At 38.4% G+C, this 23,665-nt stretch overlaps 1 protein-coding gene across 10 annotated transcripts in view; it reads right to left on the reverse strand.

Annotated features, from left to right (window-relative positions):
* Positions 1 to 23,641, reverse strand: part of LOC125323529 (WD repeat containing planar cell polarity effector) — a 149,534-nt gene extending 125,893 nt beyond the window's left edge. For 9 of the 10 annotated variants that reach the window (XR_007202547.1, XR_007202548.1, XM_048298593.1 and 6 more), the window contains exons 1-2: positions 23,551 to 23,641; positions 21,314 to 21,395 (exon numbers count right to left, since the gene is read on the reverse strand). The gene's annotated coding sequence lies outside the window, so the exon portion shown is untranslated. Of the gene's footprint in view, positions 1 to 21,313; positions 21,396 to 21,557; positions 21,736 to 23,550 lie in introns of those variants that run through there. The other variant, XM_048298587.1, reaches the window with a different exon arrangement.
* Positions 23,642 to 23,665: the final 24 nt, after the last annotated feature.

Below are 23,665 nucleotides of genomic sequence, written 5' to 3' on the forward strand. Positions count from 1 at the left end.
GGAGGCTAGGACAATGAGAGGCATCTCACAGTGACATGTTCCTCACAGACCAACCCATGCTTGCAGGCTTTGCTCTTCTGTTCTGCCTGTTCTCTCTTCTCCATATGGTCAGAAGGGGAAACAACCTTCCCTCTGCCAGCTCCTCTGGGAGGCCAAGACAGCAGCAGCACCTCAGCATGCCCCAGATATCTTGCAGTGAGTTATAGGCAGGTAAACAGCAGGTTTTTTTAGTCTTTTTTTCTCTCTGAAGAAAAGTCTGGGGGACAGAGCTATGGTTATCAGTGGTCATGGTTATTAACAGTTATAGCTATCCATTCAGCTGCTGAAGGCAAAGGAGTGAACAAACTGAAGACTCTGACAAACATCTTTGTCCTTCCCAGATAAAATGGGATTGCAGGGAATCTGAAAAATTTAAATTCACTGCATTGCTTGGTCACAATCTTGAAAAATGAGGCATACTGTGTCCAACGAAAATGAAAAGGCAAATTTAGGCACAAATGAACACAAGGCCACACGATAACCATTCCATCTCTGTAGACTGAAAGGCCATAAAGGTGACAAATTCCTAACCAAGTTGATGATGATGACAAAGACAATGATGAAGAAAAAGAAGAAGAATGGTATTTTGACAGGCAGATATACTAAAAGCTGTTAAAGATTGGGCTCCTACAATGAAATCCAGAAGCATGGCAGTGACAACACATCATGCGAGGATGAAGGCCTTTCACATTAGACTACCACTATCCAATTCCTAAAGTAAATATGGAACAGCAGAAAAACTGAATACATATTCTTGATCAAATTATCATAATCAGAGAGAACTGCCATTGATGGCATGCAAAATGCAATTGCATTTGCATCCATGCCAGAGCCATGACTCCTGTTCAACACAAAGAAACTTATTAGATCTGAAGAAGTTTAGAAGTTCTTGAGAACTCTTTGTTTGGGTCCTTTAGAAGCAGAAAAATCCCAATTGCAAAAACCCTGATTTCCATGCAGGTAGAGAAATCCTGTAAAAAAATTCCTTTAGAAATATCTTTGCTGCTGGAGGATGTATCTAGAAGGTGAACTGGACTTCTCTGTACAGCCAAACATTGCAGTACTTAAAGTCTTAAATCATTTATTCTTTGTCTACATTGCTTTTGAATGTGAATACTAAAAGACTGAGGGAAAGGCTAAAGGATACAATTGCTCTAGTTCAGTGTGCCAGTTCTTGAGGAGGGCAGATTATCACCAGACAAATGCAATAGCTCATACCAGCTGTACCCTAATTCTCTTCTCCTTGGCGACAAAGGGGTTCTCACCCTGTTGCAGAGTGGCTAAGCTACTTGTGAAATTGGGATTTCACAGCCCTGCACTGATGCAAGGTACAGCTCAGTGCCAATGGTGCACTTGCACCAACCTCAGTTTTCCTTAGTTTGCCAACTGTACCTTGTGGAGCTGCTACATAAGCAACTGAACTGTTCCCAAAGCAGAGGCAGTGCAAGAACCACAACAACCATCCCAAGATAAATCATCCCAGATTGTGCATCAGGTCCCTGAGGCATCTCATGCCCCTGTGAGCCCAGTCTAGAAGCAGCAGCATTTGGCACTCACTGGCTGATTAACACATACAACCCACCTTAAGGGGAGCCTGAAGATATTGCTGAGAGTTTCATGAGTCCATCATGCTGATTGCTTAATGCAGATGATCATACATGATCCTTCCTTTCCAAGTAGATTTACATAGCAAACATGAAAGAAATAGTAAAAATTCCCTTGCATTCAGAAAGGGGATTTAAGAAAATTAGTTCCTTCTTAAAAAACAAAAAAGCCCGGTAAACTGTTGTGTTGCCTTGCAGTAGCAATTTGTACCTGTGCCACCTGATATTGTATAGAGGGAAAACACTATTGCTGTGTTCCAACACCTACTTTCACTCAGGGTGAACTGAGATTTCTCTTTGCCAAGTTATGACACAGATGGAAGTTCCAACAACATAAGGCCCTGTCTAATTCAAAGGATCCAAAATGATAAAAAGTTTAAGATAGGAAAAACAAACAGCAGCGCTGAAGTGTATTATCTGCAAAAATATTCGAGGTACTCACGAAGGGAAAGAATGATTGACTTTGTTTTCAGGCTTTATATGCTGATCAGTCAATGCAGTGTGACTCAATATAAGAGATGGTTTTGCTGTCAGGCAGAAACAGCAAAACCTAAGGGAAAGGGGACAGTTCTCTGTGTAAGCTGTGGCAAAGACCTCTTTTTTCATAAAAGTCCATAACCAGAGAGGCTCTTGCTCTGCAGTGTTACAGGCCATCAAGTTCTCTATTCAAGACATTTTTCTTTTCTTCATTTTCAGACTTCACTTTCTTCTCTTTGTAGCTCTCATCCCACCTGACAGAACAAGGCAGACTTCCTGCTCTGCCTTACAGCCTTCTGCCATTTCAGTGCAGCTATTGATAGGATCAGTCAGGATCAGTCTTTGTGAAGGAAGTCCAGCTATGCCTGTTTTGCCAGGAGTCAATTTCTGCTCATTCACGTGCAGGTGGGTCAGTGGCCCAAAAGTGAGACAAGTGCATTCACTGAAGATGCAAGCTTTGGAAAGCTAACTGGTGAAGGTCTCACAAGCCAAAGACAAACTCCAATTTTTCAAAACCTATTTAAAATGTCTGCTCCAAGGAACAGAGATATCAGTGTGTTCAAGAAGGAGGGAAAACCTTTAAAAATGGTAAGAGAAAGAAAGTCCTCAGCAATTTTTCCTAGCTTCATCCTTAAACAGACTGGCAAAATCTTTTTACTTCTTCCAAAAATCAAGAGCTCTAAACATAACATACTTCTGTTACAGTAATTAAGGTCAGAAGCAACTGAAAGTAAGTTCTTACAAAATGAATTAGGCAACCTTTCTGATCTCACCTACAGCAAATCCTTCAGCCCACTGAACATCTTCATTGTCAGTGACATATCTGGAAATGTCATTTGTTCTTTTTATGCCACTAAGTGACTCTGAAATTTATGTGGGCTTGGATACAGATGTTATGCTGTACACAACAAATAAGCAAAGTATACAATTAGCAGCAGGTAAAATCCTTCCTAAAACAATATTTGTATTGTAGGAAATACATCAGTCTTTATCAGAAGTGGTATTTTAGTACTCCATAAAATTGTGGTTAGTCTCTATCTTCAAAAATGTTAAGTTTTGATATCTTCTCATAAACAGAATGCTAACAAAATTGTAAAAAATTATGTTTAGGTTATCTCTCTTGAAACAAACCAGCAATTAATATTCCTTATTCAAGCCTATTTCTTATATTTAACATTACTGATATTACTATCTAAATAATATTTTAATAAATTACCTGAGCTAGAAGAGGATCTGAATTCTGATTTAACTCGGGATAAAGTTATTCCTTGTTTCACAAAGAGAAAATGCTCATAATAAAATTATTGCTTCAAATCTTCCTTCCCTCCCCTCCAAAATCAAACCTGATATTTACATTTCCTCCTTCTTGTGCAATTTGAGGAATGTTAACCATGCTTGTGTTCACAGGGACAAATAAAGATGACAACCAAGGAAGCAATTACAATAAACGCCTGATCTGCTTCCACTAAAACATATACTTCAACTTCTAAACAATATGCCACTCAAATGGAATAAACCCTACCTGACACTAAAATTACCAATGTTTGTCATGTCTGAGCACATTTTTGGACTAAATTAAACAAGCAAGTCTTGCCTTTACCAAGTCTCCTAAAAGAAAAAGAACCTTTAGTGGCTTAAAAAGCAAGTCCATGTAGTGTGTTTCTGTCACTTTTTCTTATAGAGAGTTCTGGGCACTTGTAAACTGTGAAATTTTTTTTTTTTTTTTTAAATGGCATCTTGATTCTTGGTGGATTTCACTGGCAGTTGTGTTTGCAGCTTTGAAGTCTCCTCCAGGTCTGTCATTTGGTAAGGCTGTTGATGGGTGCCTGGGGTGCTTTGTCCTCCGGGAGGCTATTTTCCTTTAATTCATCTCTGATTAGAAGCAATTTATGCATTTTCATCTGTTTTATGTAAAGATCAAAGGGATCATGGTTCCCAATGTCGACCCTATTATAGACAAAAGGGGAAGGCTGCACATTTTTGCTTGGTTGCAGTTTAAGCCTCAAAGCACCCGTTCATACTACACAGTTCTTGATATATCTCTCATAAACCAGCACCTTATATGGAGACCCAGTTGTACCCATTTGCTGGCCTGTAAATACCTGCACGCTTTTATATTTATATAAAACAAAATCATAGGGTGAAATTCTCATTTTCAAATCTGCTACAATAATTTTTTGCCCAATGAGAACAGATAAAAGTTTAAATTCAATATTGCCATAACAATAGTCCTCTTACCAGTCCCATTAATGAATCCATGGAACTTCACCTAATCACAAACTGACATAGCTGGCCCTGCATCAGAAAGTCTGTTCAAAGCTTTCTCAATATATTTTTTCTGTCTCCAAGTTACAATAAAGACTGACTTTCATGCAATTTAAATAGAAATTATTCCCAACACAAAGATAACTTAAAAATTTATTCCACTATAATCAATATTCTGTAGCTCTTGATATTATGAAATTTCTTGATAACATTGTTGTCACCAAAACAAGAGCAAAAATATAGATGCCATTAAAACTTACCTGAAGTGAAAAGATCTGTATAAGGAAGTTCTATTTTATTACCATTTTTTTAAGCAAACTCAGTACATATGTCAGCAAACATGCGGAGATGGGAAACTTCCAGGATGTCGTCCCAAGGCAGTAAACAAACACTGTAAATGCAAATGCCACTTCTCACTTCCAGCCAACCTGACTCCCTCTCCATAAGGCTCAAATCTTCCTATTTCTCACTAATCATGTATAGAAGAGGGAGAAAATATTGTGAAGGCAGATAGAAAGTGGGGAAAGCCCACCAAAAATCCACTTTGTTGGAAGAGGCATAGCACTATGCTTGGGAAGGCTTCTCACACAGCAACACTGGGAGAACAAAGGCTGCATTGGCGGCTCGTGATACTAAAGACAAAGAATTTGGATTGTACTTCATCAGCAATGCCCTGAAGAGGATGTTCCAAATGAGGGACTCATAATAAATGGTGGAGTCCACCCTTACCAAGTTTAGAAACTTTGCTAAAATAATCACGGTCATTCTCTCACAGGAGTGACACAGGGGCTGCATAAAGCAAGTGAGGTACAAGAAAACAGCATTGAAAAAAAGATGACCAAGAACTGTACAGCTTATTTGTTATCAAGACAATCCTAAGCAGACAAGAATATCTGGAATTTATATGTTGAAAAATAGAAAGAAAAAGTCTATTACATCATAAAGGACTTTGCAATTTTCTCCTCCAGGCCCAGGTTTTTGCTCAACCTGAGTCAACACATGCCATTTAAAAAAGAAAGAAAAAAAACAACCCCACCATCACTTCAGAGAAGTTCTTACCATTCTACTTATGAAACTTGTGACCTTTGCTATGGATTAAAAGGAAATAATTCTTAAATGCATTACAATGTTCCTATGTACCTGTGTTCTTCCATAGCAGCCATCGCTGGGATTTTGCTGGTAATTCCCAATCTCCCAGAGCCATGCCTGTGGTAACTCATGTTCAATGCAAACAGGGAGGAGAGATCCCAGTGTCCATTAAAAGGTAATTGCTATTTTTTCTTCTTTCCAACACTTAAAATTACCCTTAAAAACACTTAAAAACCTTGAAAGCCACAGTTCCAAAACAAGACAGGCTGAATTCTCAGCTTGCATCATTAAGACTACCACAATAAACTCAGGTATTTGATAGTTTCTAATACATCAAACCCAAACAACATGCAGAAGAGGTACTGACACAGATCTCTTCCCTGCCAAAACACAGGAACCTCCAACTTATAGGATAATTCAAGAAATAATTATGGTAAAGAACCTCAGGCTGTCAATCTTACCCATAGTAAAAATCCGATAACTAAGCTCTTGGAAAATGCGTCCAAATTCAAGACAAATTCTAAGCAAAGGTAGCCATCGGGAAATAAACACCACTAAGAAAGAAAACACAGTTAGCAGAGTTCTTGAAATTTCAACAGGCAAGGAAACTTATGAGTTATTTAGGAATGAACATTCCAGAAGAGATGGAAAGACTACAAAAAAGAAAAAGTTAGGTGCTGCTTTTAAAAGACAAAAACCACCTTGAGATAATAGGTAAACTTCCAAATTCATTTCTAGGGAGCAAGAACGCTTTTCCTTTTTCAGGTCTGACTTGCCCCTTGCCCAGGGATCCCTTAAAATGCATCCAGAGACATGTCATCAAGTTTATATGGTAAAGGAATGGGAAAAAACTGCCCAAGGGCAAAAGAAAGGCTCTCTTTGGGGGAAGGCAGTGGGGCAGGGGGAGACCAGGTGAAGAACCCTTACCTTTCCTCCCAGAAAGTTGTTAAAAGGCCTTGTTTGATTTTTGGTAGAATTCAGGGGCTGTTACTGCTTAACAGAACTCAAGAAGAAAAATGGGAATCTATTCAAATCTGAAAGGATAAAACTGAAATTCTACATGTAACAAACTGATACACGAAAAAATGGAACTATGAACTAAATGCCTCTCTCTTGTTGCTTTTTTTTTTTAATTACTTTATGGTCCCTTGAAACCATGAAGGAAATTTCCATGGATTTTCCTCTGAGACCTCAGACCAAGAGATTTGGAAAAAAAAGGGAAATGGGTGACTTGACTGGGAATGGTTTATTCTTTACGAAAAACAAAAATTTGTCTGCTAAAAGTAGTTAGCCTAATTCTCTTCTTCTGGAATTCAAGAATTCACTCCAAAAAACTTGTGGGAAAAAGGCTTAGTTTGGTAAATATTTCCAGCTCAGAACACTGATGCGTCCAAAGTGTTCATTCTGGTTAGAAGGCCAAAATGGAACAGAGAGGCAAGAACTAAACTGTTTCCATATATTGCAACTGGAAAACAAAATATGCTGCCCACAAGTGGATAAGAGAGTCATTCACCTGACATTACTGAAAAAGTAAAATTTACAAATTTCTCCCACACATTCAGTAATTTTGGATTAAAAAAAAAAAAAAAAATTACATTGTGACTACAGTGAAGTTTTTCAAGTCTATTTTACAATATAGTAAGAAAACAAATTCCTTTAGAAGCAAACTGAAGAACACAATATGATAAAAACCTGTAATTTTTACTCTAATGAACACTGTATTTTCAAATGCTGGGTTTTTCTGGTTTAGGCAAAACAAAAGACAACAATAGGATTACAATTATCCACTTTCAGTTTTGCAGTCAGATGTCTAATAAATCACTTGAAAACCCCTTCAGCAATTAAAATTTAAAAGCTTGTTCTAGATAGAGACATGCAATTTTGTGTAGCAGGTTTTAGAAATAAAATCCAGTTTAAAAAAAAACCCTTTTGTTCTCAAGCATTTACATCTCGGATTAATTTTTAAAGTTTTCTATAAATCTTCAACATTGTTCAGATATATAACATAAACATGAAATGTGGCAAAAGTCGACAAGTTAATTTATTGCACCCTGTAATCAACAATCTATGCTGATCTTCAGAAAAGATTAACTAGAAAACAGTTGCTCATTCTGTAAAGGAGATAAAAGAAAATGGGAAACTCTAAAAGTGTTCCAGAAATGCAAATGCATACATCATTTGTGCTAAAGGCAACACCAACATTCTCCCTCAAATGAAGCCATATATCAACATGTAAGAACAAGGAGGCATTCTTCTGTCAGCAGAAAACAAGGGAAACATCGCCCATGATGAATAAGCAATCAAACTGAAAACAAAATGGCAACAAGAATTACACACTACTTAAAAATTTATTTTCAGTGTTCTTGTATGCCACAAAATGTAATCCAAAGGACAGACAAAGCAGTAAGGGGCACTGCAGCTTGTCTGATCTTCTATATATGTGTGACGTACAAGCCCAACCCCATATTCCCAAACCTCCATGTCAGGTTCCTCACTTTTCCCTCTAGTTTCCCAAATTCCATCCACATTACATTCAGCTCTTTCATTTCTTTGTAGCCATGACCTTCAGTTCCCTTTTCCTTCCTCTCCTCTGCCACTACACACAATTCTGGTGCCAGCCAAGCACAAAGCAGCACACTCTGGCTGCTCTGGAGCCTTCTCAACCATCAGGACCTACATAGTTAATGACTGATATCAAAGGTCAGATTGAAAAAAATCCTTGACTACAGGTCACAGTCTTTTCTTGAGCAGTCTGGGGAAGGGAACACCAATTTCCATTTCCTTAAATATTAAAGAAACACATTCACATTTGGAGCTTTTAAGATCTCTACCTCATTCACCAAATCTATCAAATCAGCCAACAAGCTCCAAAAACGAATGTGGGAACTGAAAGGTAGACTGTCTTTTCAGGCAATAAAAGAAAAATGCTGTGTCCTTACTCAGCAGATTTTACTTACATAAGTCAGGTGATAAAAAAACAAGAAGGGAAATAACAGTGTTCTGAATATAGATGCATCTGTTGTCTATCTGGAAATTAGGGCTGCTACTTTAAGTGTTTAGTTCATCATTTGAAGACATGAACACTCTCAGGTGAATTTCTTGTTAAATATCTAAGGTTGCAAAGCCAAATGAATTCTAGTATATTTGTATATGCATGTGTACATATATATATATAAAATATTTTAGTACTGCATTAACTGCTTTTAACTACAATCTCAATAGAGACAAAGACACACTTTCTATGACCAAGAGAATTAGTATTTGCTCACTCCAAAAGAGTAAATTTTTACAAACCCCAGCTTGAAATCTGTTTTTGGTACATTCCAAATCTCTTTAGCTTTAACATTGACTAGAAAAAGTGTGTAACTTTTTAAAATTATCCATTAAATGATACAACATAGACATTAAAAACACCCACTCTTCAAAGCTCTGAAAGATCTATTACAGGGTAGTCATGTAGGGTGAGCGACATACTGCTTGCTCCCTGCTCCTCCCAAAGTATGTTATCCCATTTCAACTGCCACTACTGAAATAAGTATGTAAATCCATAGTCACATTTCACTTTTGAAAACTAGAGCACTTATAAATTGGCATTAGAATCCTGAATTTTGACACTTTGTGATTATGACAAGACTCCACTGTCCATAAGGCATGCTACTGGGCAACAAACGGCATTCCCTGATTCATTTTCGAACAATGCAACATCTTAATAATCAAAAGGAATGTTATCCAAGCTCTGAGGAAAGATGCATGGATGACTGATAAGATAAAGTTATCTTCAGAGAAAAAGAATGAAGGGTAACTCGTTGTTCCCAGAAAAGAAAGGTGAAAATAGCAATGCCACCTCTATCTGGTGAAAGCCATATGCATTTCAGGATTTTTTTCTGCACCTTTTCTTAAACATAGGCAAAAATGAGTACAAAATTTGATTATTAATACAAAGCAGCTGTAATAAGTGTCACAAAACCTACATTTTGGTGTGAATGCATATGTCTTTCCCCAGAGGGATAAAGTTCCTTATACCCCGTTTCTGCCATATCCAACCACAAACCTAGGCAGAATCACTTTTTCATCACTTATACTTCACAGCAGAAGTGTGCCCTGGAGCAACAATACTAAAAGGCAAACAATAACTCATTTCATAGCTCTTGCTTAAGTGTGGAAAGTGAATTTTTGTGAACTTCTCAGAATCAGAAAGAAGTGGCACACATGAAAATGTTTGTCAAGTAAAACCTGGGAGAGGTCCAAGAACACTTGAAGGTGTTAGCAGGACTTGGAGGGGCAAAAACCACTCAACTTTTTCAGCACAGAGAGCAGGACAATAGTTGCCGTGCTGAGGAAACTACATCGGTTCTTGCCGAGCTCATTTCTGCTCTCACATTCCCAGGCACCAACGGCAGTTAAAGAAAAAAAAGAAAAAAAACCACAGCTTTTTTTTTTTCATACTGATTCATCAAGATAGTTGTATCTTTTTGCAGCATGATGAGTGCCTAATTACAATGATTCAAATCTCTTGTCACCTTCAGGCTAGACTACAGATAGCAATAGGTTTTAGCCAGAGCTGATAGGGAAAATGAACTTGACACAGCACGCAATGGTTTGTTAAGCATGATATAATATTAAAAACATCACTCCCCTTTTTAATCTAGCCAGGAGGAGGAAGAAAAATCACATGATTTTGAGTTCAAAGTTGCTAAATCCCTTCTCCAGCAGGGGAACATGCTTGTCTGATTACATTTTCAGGTTGAATGCATTTGTCACTCTATCACCTTTCTCCACATTCAGTCCTGTTTTGAGCCCTCTTGGCTTCAGACAGCTCTTTCTCCTCCTAATATTACTGTAATTTCTCAGAAGTTCCTTCAGCCTACTCCCATTTTCCTTCTTGGGAAATGGGTATAGGGAGGCTGGGCCCTCTAGTGCATGGTGGTGTTAATGCACCACATTCCCAGCGCTCTTGACTTCGTTTCCTTCCTTTTCCTTCTTTCTACCAAGCAACTTCTGTCAGAACAGCTACTCCGTTCAGGTGCCTTTTTCAAGGGGACCCTATTTATGCTTTCATAACTTCAAAAGAAGGAGGAGTTGTCTGAGTGACACGCACTCTGGTTGTCCTGTGGCTTATTGCCAAGACTTAAACGTAAGCACTTGGCCCCATGAACGGCAACACCTGCAAAAAGACCATCAAAAGCCCAGCAGGAAACTTGGGAGATGAGGACAGAGAAGCAGCTTCCTCACCAGGGACAGATGTTCAGGAATTGAATCTGTTTAATATTTCCAATATAGGTCCTTTCTGAGGCCAATGACCTGCACTACCTCTGTGGTCAGAGGGCTGCACACAATGGGCCAAGGTGGGGCCTCTCCTTGCTGTGCTTTCAGCTTTGGCTTAAGACAGAGAGTAAACCCCTGAGGCTGTGATTCCTTCAGTCACTCAGCTGCACGTCCTATCCAAACCCTTCAGCATTTAGAAAACTATCTCAATGCTCCTCTACCACAGTTTTTGATTCCTCAGGTTCTATTTCATGACCATTAACTTAATTATCCATATAATCTCAAACCATTTGCTTGTCTTTCACTTTTAGTTTCTTAGGATAAAAGGACCTTGCTAACAGGCAAAACTGTAGATGATTAAAATGCTTTAAATAAAACCCCTGCAATTATACTTAGAAAACCCAGATATTTTTACATCACTTTAAAAAGTTATGTTTTTAAAGTAATGAGTGAAATGTCTTTAAAACTGGCAGTATTATGTACATAACCAAAATTTACACTGACAAAGCCTGCAGTAGTTCAGAGGGAAAACATAACAACACATAACATAATAAAGAAACTGGCAATGGTACAATTAGTGTGAACAGTATCAGAATAATCTGCATTAACTCTCAACACAGCATATACAGCTTCACTATGTCTGTATGACCTCTAAACAGGTAACATCATCAAAGATTAACAATCATAGATATGAATGTCCTCCGTATGAATGACTGGTCTTTACACCCTGACGAAGCTTTTCGGCCACAAAGATTAACAAAGAAAAAGGAAGTCTAATTGAACAGAAACTCTCCGGTATAGCCCAAGTTGCACATTTTGTTACAACTTCCACGGTTACTGACAACTAAATGCATCTCTTGACTGCATCACACCCAGGCTATGTTGTTGAAAGAAAGATGTGTTTTAATTTGTTTGTTTAATAGTTTTTAAAACAGCTTCTGCCAGCAAAGGCCCTCCCAGTTTTGGAGGGGAAAATGCCATTATAGGAATCCTGTAAATGTCACAGAGCATGAGGGAATAGCATACAAGTAACCAAATTTGATAATAAGCTTGGAGTTACCTGATGTAATCACTGCAACATGGAAGCGTTTTGAAACTTGCTTTTCTTTCACTTCGACATTAAAGTTTTATTTTAAAACCTTCAAAAAGTGTTCATTCTCATTCAAGCTGTATATATGACTTGTGACCAACAAGTGAGACAAAACATGAAAAAGTTTTTGAAAACCAAGAATGGGCTTAGGTTTAACTGCTGTGGATCCATTTAACATACGGATGAAACCTGTCCTCATGGATTTTTAAATAAAATGGAGTTAGATTTATACCCCTGACATTTAGCATAATGGAATAACAACTATTTATAGTTTCCCTGTCAATTCTGGTAGTAAAACACTGGATGTGGTCACAGAAATTATAAATCTGCATTGTTATCTGGAAAACAAAATGATTATAATAATTTTCTGCTATTACAAGCAGTTGTCTTTAATTACCTCAATATACATTACTTAAGTGTCTGAAAAGACAGGATGTCAGCATGAATAGCATTGGTTTGGCAGCCCCAAATTATGAAGAGCCACTGAAATGGTACATGTTCTCTCTATTCCTTTCCTCAAAATATGAGATCTCACAGAAGCTTGACTACCTCAGTATATAATAAAATTTTAAAACTGAAATAATAAGGAATTAGACAACTTCAAAAAATTTCAAGTGGTGTGCTCGGATCTTCTAATTATTAATCAGTTCACAGTTTGACCCCCTCTTTCTACCAACTCATTTCTCACGAGCCTCCAACTTACACCACAGGTAAATGGCAATGTAATGGAAACAGTGATACTGAGCACACAACTTAGTACTTGACAATTATTCTGCAGATGGACATGCAAGGATGCCTTTACAGCAACAGTCAATCACTGGCAAATAACCTGCTTTCATGAAGCTTAAAAAAAAATATTAGAAGAATGAAAAAAATTTTAAAAAATCATAGCAGTTACCCATTACCATTATTTCTCTGGCTGCATTATAGATCAGCTTTTGCAATTCTGTAATTCCATGTATTCCAAAGAAATTTTTATCATTTACAAATTTTGGACTACAATCTCCAGCACAAAGATAATATTTCCTCCTTTTTGTTTTCTTTCATTTTAAACACTTCTGTTTTGGATTTGCATGGCAAGGTTTTGGTAGCAGGGGCTTTCAGGGAAGGATGCTGAGGAAGCTCCTGGAAGCTTCCCCCATGTCCAGCAGAGCCAATGCCAGATGGGTCCAGGAGGGATGCACTGCTGGACAAGACTGAGCCTAGCAGCATTGATGGTATTGCCTCAGGAATAACATAGTTATTTCCTCATTATCCTATTCTGAGTTGATTGATAATATATTAAACTGATTTCCCTGAGTCTGTTTTGCCCGTGACAGTAACGGGTGAGTGATCTCTCCCTGTCCTTATCTTGACCCAGGAGCCTTTTGTTGTATTATCTCTCCCCTGTCCCACTAAGCAGGGAAATGAGAGTGGCTTTGGTGGGCACCTGGTGTCCAGCCAGGGTCACCCCACCACAACTTCCTCCAGGATCTCTCACTTATTATGAACACTGTTTAAAAATGCTTTAAATTCTGAGCAATGTGGAGATATCTTCTCTCCAATGAGAGCTGTGACTGACCATTCCAGTTAGCTGCAACATTTGGCTCTTTCCATTTTCACATATGTAAAAGATACAACTAAGTTAACTTACCCCAAGTGGCAGAGCAAAACAAAACAACTAAGTGGCTGCAGCTGGGGGAAGCAGAGTTAAGTATTTTCTGTATTTTACACAAGCCTTTATTTTACATAAGTCTTTTTAGGACTGATACAATATTAGAGTCTGCCTCACTTTTATCTGTGGATTTCTTTTCCCAAAATCTTTGTCTGAGTTGGGTTTGCTCAAATTAAAGTCACAGCTGCTGCTACAATTCTGTGTGATGCTTCCTTTTCATCCACATTCATGTTAAGGGAAGCAGAAATATTTTCGCCATTATCATTATTCCTCTACTTTTAAACAGAAGGCCAACAGCATAATCTTCACACTAATCCATGAAACAGATGACAATTATATATATGTTAGAAAAGATGCAGAATTTTCATTATTTTGTTTCCTTGCCCTATTCAGCAAGTACTGCAGTATTTCCTTCCATGATGATAACATTTCTTTGATCCCAACAAAGAGATTTCTGAAACTTCATTGTTAGAAATACATGTAGAATAACTAACTTACATGGCCTCAATTACAAAATGACATTTGCTGCAGTTCATCCACAATGAGGGAGTTTTAAAATTCACAGCATGCCATCTTCTGAAAATCAAGCAGCAGCACTTCACAGGTATGCCACTCCTCAAGCTTTACGCAAAGTCTGCACTCACATGTCCTTGAATTCAGAGTGACTAATAACCTCAGCAAGGTGCACATTTTAAAAGAACACTCATGCTGAAGTTGTCATTTATTCACTGGCATTATGGGTGGCATATTTTACAGGCTGCTTTTTAAGGAATATTCAACCACCTGCACATCGTGTGTCATTGCACTGGAGTTCAGCCATGCACTGAAGCTGAGTGTGTTGCAGTTTTGGTAATCGTGTTCAGAAAACAAGCATGACAGAGTGGAATTAATTTATTAAGTGATTTACTAAACAGGGACACGACATATTACAAAGGAGAGAGACAGAAAAAGACACTTAAGGGGTTTCCCAATATGACATATAAAAAATTCTACCCAGAAAACAAATCAAAAAACCTCTAAGCAAGGGGAAAAAGTTGATGGAGTTAAGTATCATCACTGACAGATGCCAAAGAAGCTACTCTAGCTAGATCTCTATATAATCTAAATATTTCATTTGCTGTTTAATGAAAAGTCATTTAATCAAGTTATTCTGAAATAGCCCCAAGGAGTAAGGTCTGCTTACTACCTGAGTATTTCTTCAAATGAAACTGCCACCAGTGTCACTTGTCACTGTTCCACAGCTGTCCTGATTTTGTATTTTAACACAAGAATGACACTTTGTTACAAGTTTTCCAGTACAAGTTTTCTCAGACTGAATTCCACAGGAAAAGACCTCTGCCACCAGTTGAAGAGTAACAAAGTTAACAGCACTCCTAAGAGGTAGGGGACTTTGCTAGCAGTGTCCCAGGAGCATTCTGAGCTTTCACATAAATTGTGTCACAAGCTGCACCTCATTCACTGACATCACATCATTATGAATTTTGTCTCAATTTCAATGTATTAATTACATTTACAAAGGAAGTCTTCCAGTATCTAAAAAAAAGCCAACTGTATCCTGGGCTGGATAAAAAGAAAGATGGCCAGCAGGTCGAGGGGGAGGACTCCTTTTCTCTACTCTGCTCTAGAGAGACTCCACCTGGAGTGCTGCATCCAGCTCTTGAGGCCCCCGGCAAAGAAAGATATGGACCTGTTAGAGACGGGTCTAGAAAAGAGCCACAAAAAAGTTTGGAGGAAAGGAACAACTCCCCTTTTTTAAAAGGCTGGGAGACTAGAGGGGTTTTAGCCTGGAGAGGAGAAGGCTCTGGGGAGACCTTATGGTAGCCTACTAATACTTAAAGGATGACTTATCAGAAAGGGGGAGAGGGACGTTTTACATGAGGGTCTGAAGTGACAAGACCAAGTTCTTATCTGAAAGAGAGTAGATTTGGATTAGATATAAGGAAGAAATTCCTTACTCTGAGGGGGGTGAGGCACTGAGACAGGCTGCCCAGAGAAGCTGTGGATGCCCCAACCCTGGCAGTGTTCAAGGCCAGGTTGGATGAGGCTTTGAGCAACCAGGTCTAGTGGAAGGCGTTCACAGTGTGTTGGACTTCAAAGGCCCCTTCCAGCCCAAACCATTCTGTGATAAAAGCAACAGCCAACTCACTGCAATTCACTGCATCTGATCAAGTTATTGGAACAAAAACTGGCCAAACAATGGATTGGGAAGCATCTACTTAAATACACAGCTCAGGTGAGAAAGAGCAGAAAGAGCTTTGTACATTAAGCTATATATTTGTGCCTACTTTTCTTTATACTACTATTTAAAGAACAATCAATATAACTATTAAGACAGAAATACAATTTTTAAAAATTGACAATAAAATTGGAAATAATGCCATGCAATAAGACTGATATTGAAATCCATACAGACCTATTCTTTCACCATGTACTTCTAATGCATTTTACAAGGTTTCCATTACTCAAGCAAGACAGGCTCAATATTTACAAAACCACCTAAGTGTCCTTCAAAAATGCAGACTGTTCTTTACAAGTGCAGTTTTTAAAAGTTTAGTCTTTTCTATCTAAAAATTATGCAAACAGATGGTGTTACTACAGTGCAGTGGATACTCCTGCCTTCTCAGAGGCCCATTCAAATAGATAATCATCTCTCAGATTTTACACAGTACAAGATAATGTATCGCTCTACTCACTCAGAAGTTCAGGTACAACTGCCTGGGACCAACTACAATGGAAAAAAAGGCACTTCATCAACCTTCAGTTGGTCTCAGCTCCCATGAAAAGGAATGTGGCAATTCAGAGCCCACCAGTGGCCCTCAGCAGGCAAGCTGGTGTCCACCAGCACTGCAGTGGAGTCCCAGCTTTCATTACAGACATCAGTGACATTCATTTGGCAAGGACAGAGCCTAGCATCGCAGTTAAACAAATGATACTGTTAATGAAACTTCACTAATTTATGTCCCACACGGCTATGTTGAACAAATAAACGATCTGCATTCTGCTGCTCTTCTGAATTCTTTCTGCAGGTTTCAAGTCCTTAAATCACATTCCCCCCAGTCTAGTTTGTCAGGCAAGTCACAGTAGTCCAATTTCACAGGCAGCTGACCCACCACTGTTAAAAACCTGCCTCTTGTGAAACTCCATGAAGGGATGAAATATCACAATATTCACATTCTCCTGGACATATCTGTCTACGACAGTCAAGCAAAGAGAAAAAAAAGCCAGCAGCAGGTGGAAAAGAGCCCTGCTATTTCTCTAATGACCACAGATCTTATTTTTCCAACAAAAACGCAGCACTTCTCCTTGCTCTGGCAATACTGAAATTCTTAGGTGGTAAGAAATATGTTCAACTAGTGATTTTATAAACCTTTTAGATACATTTTTATTCTTTCTCCCAAAGCTTGTAAACTGAGGATTCACTTCCAAAATAGCTTTGCTATCAAATACAGCATATCTAGGTTATAAAACCCCACAGGTTTATTTAGCATTTTTTTGACATAAGTTCACTAATGGGTCTGCCAAACTACCCAGCCCAGAATTGTGTGTATATATTTTTAAACCTGATTTTGAGTTTGCATATTACCTGTTTCTTAAGAGTGTATTAGTTCCTCTGTTTGGTGTTTTATATATTTACAAAGATACTCTAAAGTTTTGTCTCATTAAGAGAAAAATTGCATAGAATGAGAGAAACTTCATCGGTAACTTTGGAATCTTATAACTTGTAAATTAGCAAAGAAAGCACTGAGATAAGTCCTTGGGAATATATTTGAAGTCTTAATGAAAGGGTCAGATTACAAAAAGCCATAGTGGGAGTATTATATGAGGAAGCTTTAAAGTTAGTTGCAATGTATTAAAAAAACCCATTCAAATAAATTATTTTTCACTGCAGTATACCAAGTTTTTGGAGATAGAATTAAAATTGCGCTTTCATTTTAGACCAAGTGAAGCATAATACTAGGCTATAATACTGCATATACTAGTGAGATCCAAATGCCCACGGTGTTGCAAGGGAACATTTTCCCTCAGGCATTTGAAATTTAATGCTTCTTTAATATTCTCTGTTGGATATTGTTAGAATGGAATTTCAAATATTTCCTGCAATTTGAGTTAAAGATTACTGAATAATGCTGAGCAGCAAAAAATTTTTAAGCGTACATCTAAAGCTGGCATAGTAGCTTAATGTCCTGTTGTTTCTTGCTTTAGCAAAATTAATTTCTTCAGTCTTCAACCATGAATTCACGCACCACCTGGAGATGCAAACCCGTAATTTAACTGTGGTGTATTTCTAACTCCCTTGCCTAATATACACTGAGGCCAGACCCTAGATGTCAGGCAGCTATAAAACGAAAAGGCCATTTCAGAGAAATATTTTATATTCTCCCAAGTCAGACAGCAAGCAACTCGAAAAACAGTATCTGGCCCATTACTGTAAATAAATGGGATTACTGGTCATGAAACAAACACACACGAGTTATTAAAAGTATATATTCCACTATATAGGCAAGAGTAACACCTTTCCAATAGGACTCAAAACATTCAAAAGGCTTTTATCCAATTAAGGTCCAATATTTTTCATCATACCTGTGTTAGTGCTTTACCATGGCTACTCTTTACAGGTAAGGGTAGATGGCAAATTGAGCAAAAAGGCATAGTTGTATCATTCTAAAAAGAAACTAGAAAAACACTAACTATAATCATGATTCCTGTTGCTTGATTTCTTCATGGAGAAGCCTCCTTCATCCAAAGATGCAGCACCTTTCCATCATTTGTGTCATGATATAAGCAGTCAATTTCCCAATTTTCCATGGCCATGGTTCCCTTCTCATTCATACTGGGAACATGCAGACCCACTCCTTAGCTCTCTCTTCCAGGAAGCCTGCTAACCCCCCTCAGAATGGCTTGGAAAGCTGTTTCAGACATTAGGACTACCGTGAGTTCAAATTAAGTAATTCCTCAACACCATCCTAGCCTGACAGGACAATTCTAAAGGACTTCAGGACAGGTCCAAAAGTTTCAAACATTTTCTTAGAGCATGAACCTGAGGACCGTTCTCATGGGTTCCAACACAACCCTTGTCAACACTGAACTAAAAAAAACAACAAAAAAATATGTGCATGCCTGTTTTTGAGAAACAGGAAACTCCAAGTTACGCAGCACTGGTATGGCCAATGGAGTCCACACAGCTCGAATCAGGGGCCTACACTTTTATTCAGAGATGGGGTAGTTTAGCCCTGCAGTGTGCAACTGAATGAATACAGGCATGTGCAGAGTGTACTTGTGTTTATGTGAGCAGAAAGAAGAAATTTTCTTTATCCATTCTTTACTCAAATATCAGCAGATACTGAATATGGTCAGTACTATAAGTATATATGCTACTAAAGCCACCCATAGACTCTTGCTGCTGCCTAAAAATCAGTTTGGATAAGGTTTCCAAAAGCAGGCCAGATACCAAAATGAATCTGTTAAACATGCAGAAAAACCTCCACACAGGAAACAAAGTGTTTAGTTGCCTCTTACACTTATTACTGATAAATTCATGTTTGAAAGTTATGTTTCACATGTGAATAATGCCATTAAGATAAAAATTTTTCAGTACTTTCCTTCTGTACAGAATTATATTTTATACAATTAACTTCAAAAAACTCAACACCATAAGACATCACTCTCCTTCCCCAGGTATTTCTAGGGATATTTTCTTTGAAACAGTATTCAATTCTTGGGGAAAAGGAGAAAAATTTAGTCTGTATAGTGGCAGTTATTAAGCACTTAGTTCTGTGAAAGTACAGAAACAAATTCACCTGATGTTGTAAAACAAGCTGAAATATTTTAAGCAAACTATGAGACCATAATTCATAGAAATAAGCCTAACAAGAAAAACTCTTGTAATTATGCAAGAGATTTGGCTTGGAAGAGCATTCATCAGTCATTTTGACATGGAAAGGATGGATAAAGGAAGCAGATGGATTCACCCCTCTGTGCTGAGCCTAGAAAATGGAAAGTCATCGTTATGGTTGCTAACTTCTTGTTCAAAATGTATTACTTGATTATCAGGTTATAATGAACAAATGCAAAAGAAAGTCCTATGAGAGAAAAAAGCAAACATTTCTTTTCAGTAGGAGCTGTTTCCCCATTTGACTAAATGCTCACCTCATTTAAAAAACTCACGAAGACATCAGCTTAATGTTTACATCTAGTGGGAGGAAGGGGCGGTGGTGTTCAGGTTGGGTTTTTTTTTAATGTTGCAACAAATTAACTTTAAGAGTACAAGGTTTGCTTTGGTAGAACTTGCATTGTTACACAGATCATCTCTTCTTCAGAATACCAGCCTGCCTCTTCTCCTCCACACAGTGACATTAGTGACTAGAAAACCCACACACTGCTGTCACAAAGTCTCTGTTCAACCAAGAGAAATATTTGTATTAAGGCAGAAGAACCCAGTAATGCTACTTCTCATGCACCAGGAATTCTGTTCTCTGCAATAATTCAGAGATAACTTTGCTGAATTTACAGCCAATATGCCGAAGTCTTTGTGCCGAGCGTGCGTGCCCATTGTGGTTGTTTGGTTTGTGGGTTGGTTTTGTTTGGCTTTGTTTTCAAACAGGGATTCTCTATATCCTGGACCTTGCAACAACTGTGAGAAGAAAACCCTCCAAAAGTGGTGCTCAGGTGGTAGATGATGACAGATCTTCCAGGGTCCCTCAGCTTTGGGAGTGCCATTATGAAGCCACTGAGCCACCACCCCCTCTGGTCAGTGATGGAGCCCTGAGCTCCTTTGCTCACCAGACCACCCACCTCAGATCTGACCATGCACCCACACCAGAGGAGGCCTGAACTCTCAGTGTCCGCTGCCAAACCTACAATATCTGCTTGAACTATCAACCTACTTAGGAAAAACAAATAAAAAAGAACTTTCTGTTCACAATTTTTATTAAGATTTGACTCATGAATAGTTCATAAAGATTACTATTACATATTACAAGCAAGCTACACATCATTTGTGTCTCTTCATAGGCAGCAGGCACATGAGTACAGGATGTGTTATTGCATCCTAGCTACCTATTAAAAACATGCTGAAGGTTGCAGAAATCAATTAATGATTAATTACCCAACTTTAACTTAAAAACCAACTAAACCATTAAGAAATAAAGAATAAGCCATCAGAAAAAATTAAACCAGTTACATGGAAAGTAAAATTTCTCCTTTAGAAAGAAAGGTTTCACCACAGCAAAAAGAAAACTGGGATTATAAATGGAATTTATAGATCAGTTTCTTCATGACATGTAATGTCCATGCAGTATTACACGACTGAAGTTTAGAAATGAATGGTGAAAAGTTATGTTTTGGACATCAGCACTAGGAATAAAAAAAACCCCCAACCCCATATTAATTTTCTAAATTACTATTTTAAGAGTTCTTGCTCATATCTATATCTTTATCTTTTTTTAATTCTATTATAGATTTCTCACATACTTCACAAATAACTTTTGATCCTCTTAATTCTATTTCAGTATTTTTTTGCAACATTTTACTTTATTTCTGAAAAATCTCTTACTATTATTCCCTTGGACCATAATCCAGAAGAGATTTACAAAACTATTTCAATTCTGGCATTTCTAGGATTGAACCTGGCCATTATATAGTTAATCTTTCTTACATAGTCTTGTGCATTTTAAATGTTAATTATATCACACACTTAACTACAAGAGACATGACTTGGTAACAATTCTAAGTAAATGCAAGTAAATGTAAGTAAAAAACCTGTATTAGACATAGAGAGGATGATAAAAAGAAAACTTCACAAATTATTGAAAATTAAGTGTAAAAACTTACCTAAAAATATTCATCAGTTTCTATAGATGGCAATGAAGTAAAAGAAAATCCCATCCAAAATACAGTAAAAGAACACAGCCAGCTGTTAACAGAGAATAATTCATTTTAAAATATTAAAAAAAAAATTAGGAGATAATTCTGGCAGACTACTCATCAAAACTACTAGTTGCCTTGAAATATAATACTTAATCCCCAGAAAAAGGAGATTAAAACATCTTAATACTTCAGTGTGTTGTTTAATTACCGATTTCCACGTAATTCAGTATCTTTTGAGTGCAAAAATTGCAAAGTGTATTTGAAGAGTTAGCCAAGAGCCCAATTCACATGCACACTAAATTTCCATTACTTCATTCGCACACAATGTTTCTATTTATGCAGCCTTTTGGCTAACAGTGCTACACGAAAGACTCATACTAATGAAACATTGGGAAGCATTAAAGAAAATTTTTTGAAACTACATTTAAATTTTGCTTGGAAAACATTAAAGCTTAACAAGTAGAAACAAAATTTAGGAAGGAAATACTAGAATTGTTAAGTTTTGCTGACTTTAAAAATTACACCACATTCATAAGAGGCAACATTTTACAGTATCTTTAGTTAAATCAGCACAGATGACAGTTCAGTCCATCTCAGACTAATTATACTGGGATTGAAAATACAGTGACAAACATGCTTCTGACAAACAAAAACATTTACACACGGCTTTGAATCACAACAAATCACTTTCAACACAAAGTAACAAGATTTGTTGTTATCTCCGACAGCAAATAATTCAAGGAGCACAAGCTTGGGCAAAAAAGGACCAAGAATAAGAAGAGTCACACCTATAGAAGAAAGTTTGAAAGTTTCAAGTTACGCTCTTAACTGAAATCCATTAAATCAATACAATCTGCTATGCTGACACAGATAAATCAGTTTACAGCCTGCTAACATTGATTTAGCTGAAAATTGATAAGAAATCAATTTACGCTGAACCAATTATAGTCAGTGGAAATTACCTTATGTGGGTCCATATCAGGTTTTGTGTATATTTAAATCTTAAACAATCTGAAATAGTGTTAATTAAGTCTGTACAACGTCCAGGTGCAGAGAAGGTTAAGGGTCACCAGGGTAAAGCATCTTAGGACACTCTGGAAAACTCTGACTGTGTCAAACAAGCTCCCTCCTCCTTACCAAGCTTCCCTACACTTCACAGCAAGCCAGCCCTCAGCTCTGCTTGCAGCTATTTGGCTTTCAAACTCATCCCCAGAAGGGAACTTGGGTACAGTCTTCATTCATATTAAAAACGTATGGTTATTAACCGATATAACTCGGTATACTCGACATTTTAAACGAACCCAGTGCTACTGTACCTCCTCCACTCTGCCCCTGCAGTTTGCCGTACAGCAGGAGCTGCCAGGTGCTCAAAGACTCGTTCAAGGCACGGGACGCTCTGAGCTGTGGCATGAGCACGACTGACAACAAGACTCACTGAAATGAGAACACTTTGCGTGATAAGCATCAATATTTACATTTTACACCCACTGCCCTCAAGGAGTAACTTCCTTTTTTCTGTCGCGGGACAGAAGAAGAAATTTCCTAAGTACACATGCTGCTTAGATTGTTTAAAAAAAAAAAAAAAAATACTACTACTCCTAAGGACTAGAGTAAGATTTAAAACTAATCCTGCAGAAAAATACCGGGACAAGTAAGACTTCACTAAAGACTAACCTAATAAGGAATCCTGTCAGGATCTGAGGGAAAAGAAAAATCAGCCGTGCTATCCAAGACATTTTTACACCCTAACAACACAGTTTATGAAGCTGTATTTTGCTGATGTATTTATGCCAGTACCAGCCTCCCTGTCAGCCAGACCAAAGGAATTTACTTCACTCAACAATTCGAAATACAAGTAAACGAGCAGCTTTATTTTTGTACAAGAGGTCGCTAGTTCAGCCACACAGTTCTACCAGCGGAATAGCACAGGCAACCTCTCAGCTTTCCCTGAAAATAAAAAGAAAAGGACCAAGCAACAGAATGGCAGGATTTCATGAAGTGTGACGCACACCAGGGCAAGGCGCTGGAGCGCCGGGACGCGCCGGCAGCTCCCCACAGGCCGGGGAGGAGGGAAACGCGCGGGAAACGCGAGGGGAACGCTCTGCCCGCCCCGGGCTCGCGGCTGCGGGGGCGGGCGGCTCCGGGATGCCCGGCAGGGCAGGGCAGGGCAGGGCAGGGCCCGGCCGCGCACTCGCACCCACCGAGCGCTCCGAGTTCGCGGGGCGGGCGCAGGAGCGGCGCCGCCGCCACCGGGGCCTGTCCCGCGCGTCACCGCAGCAACCGCGCGCGCCACTCCCTGCGCATGCGCCGCCACCC

The sequence above is a fragment of the Corvus hawaiiensis genome, chromosome 3, assembly GCF_020740725.1.
Source record: "Corvus hawaiiensis isolate bCorHaw1 chromosome 3, bCorHaw1.pri.cur, whole genome shotgun sequence".
NCBI classification, from domain to species: domain Eukaryota; kingdom Metazoa; phylum Chordata; class Aves; order Passeriformes; family Corvidae; genus Corvus; species Corvus hawaiiensis.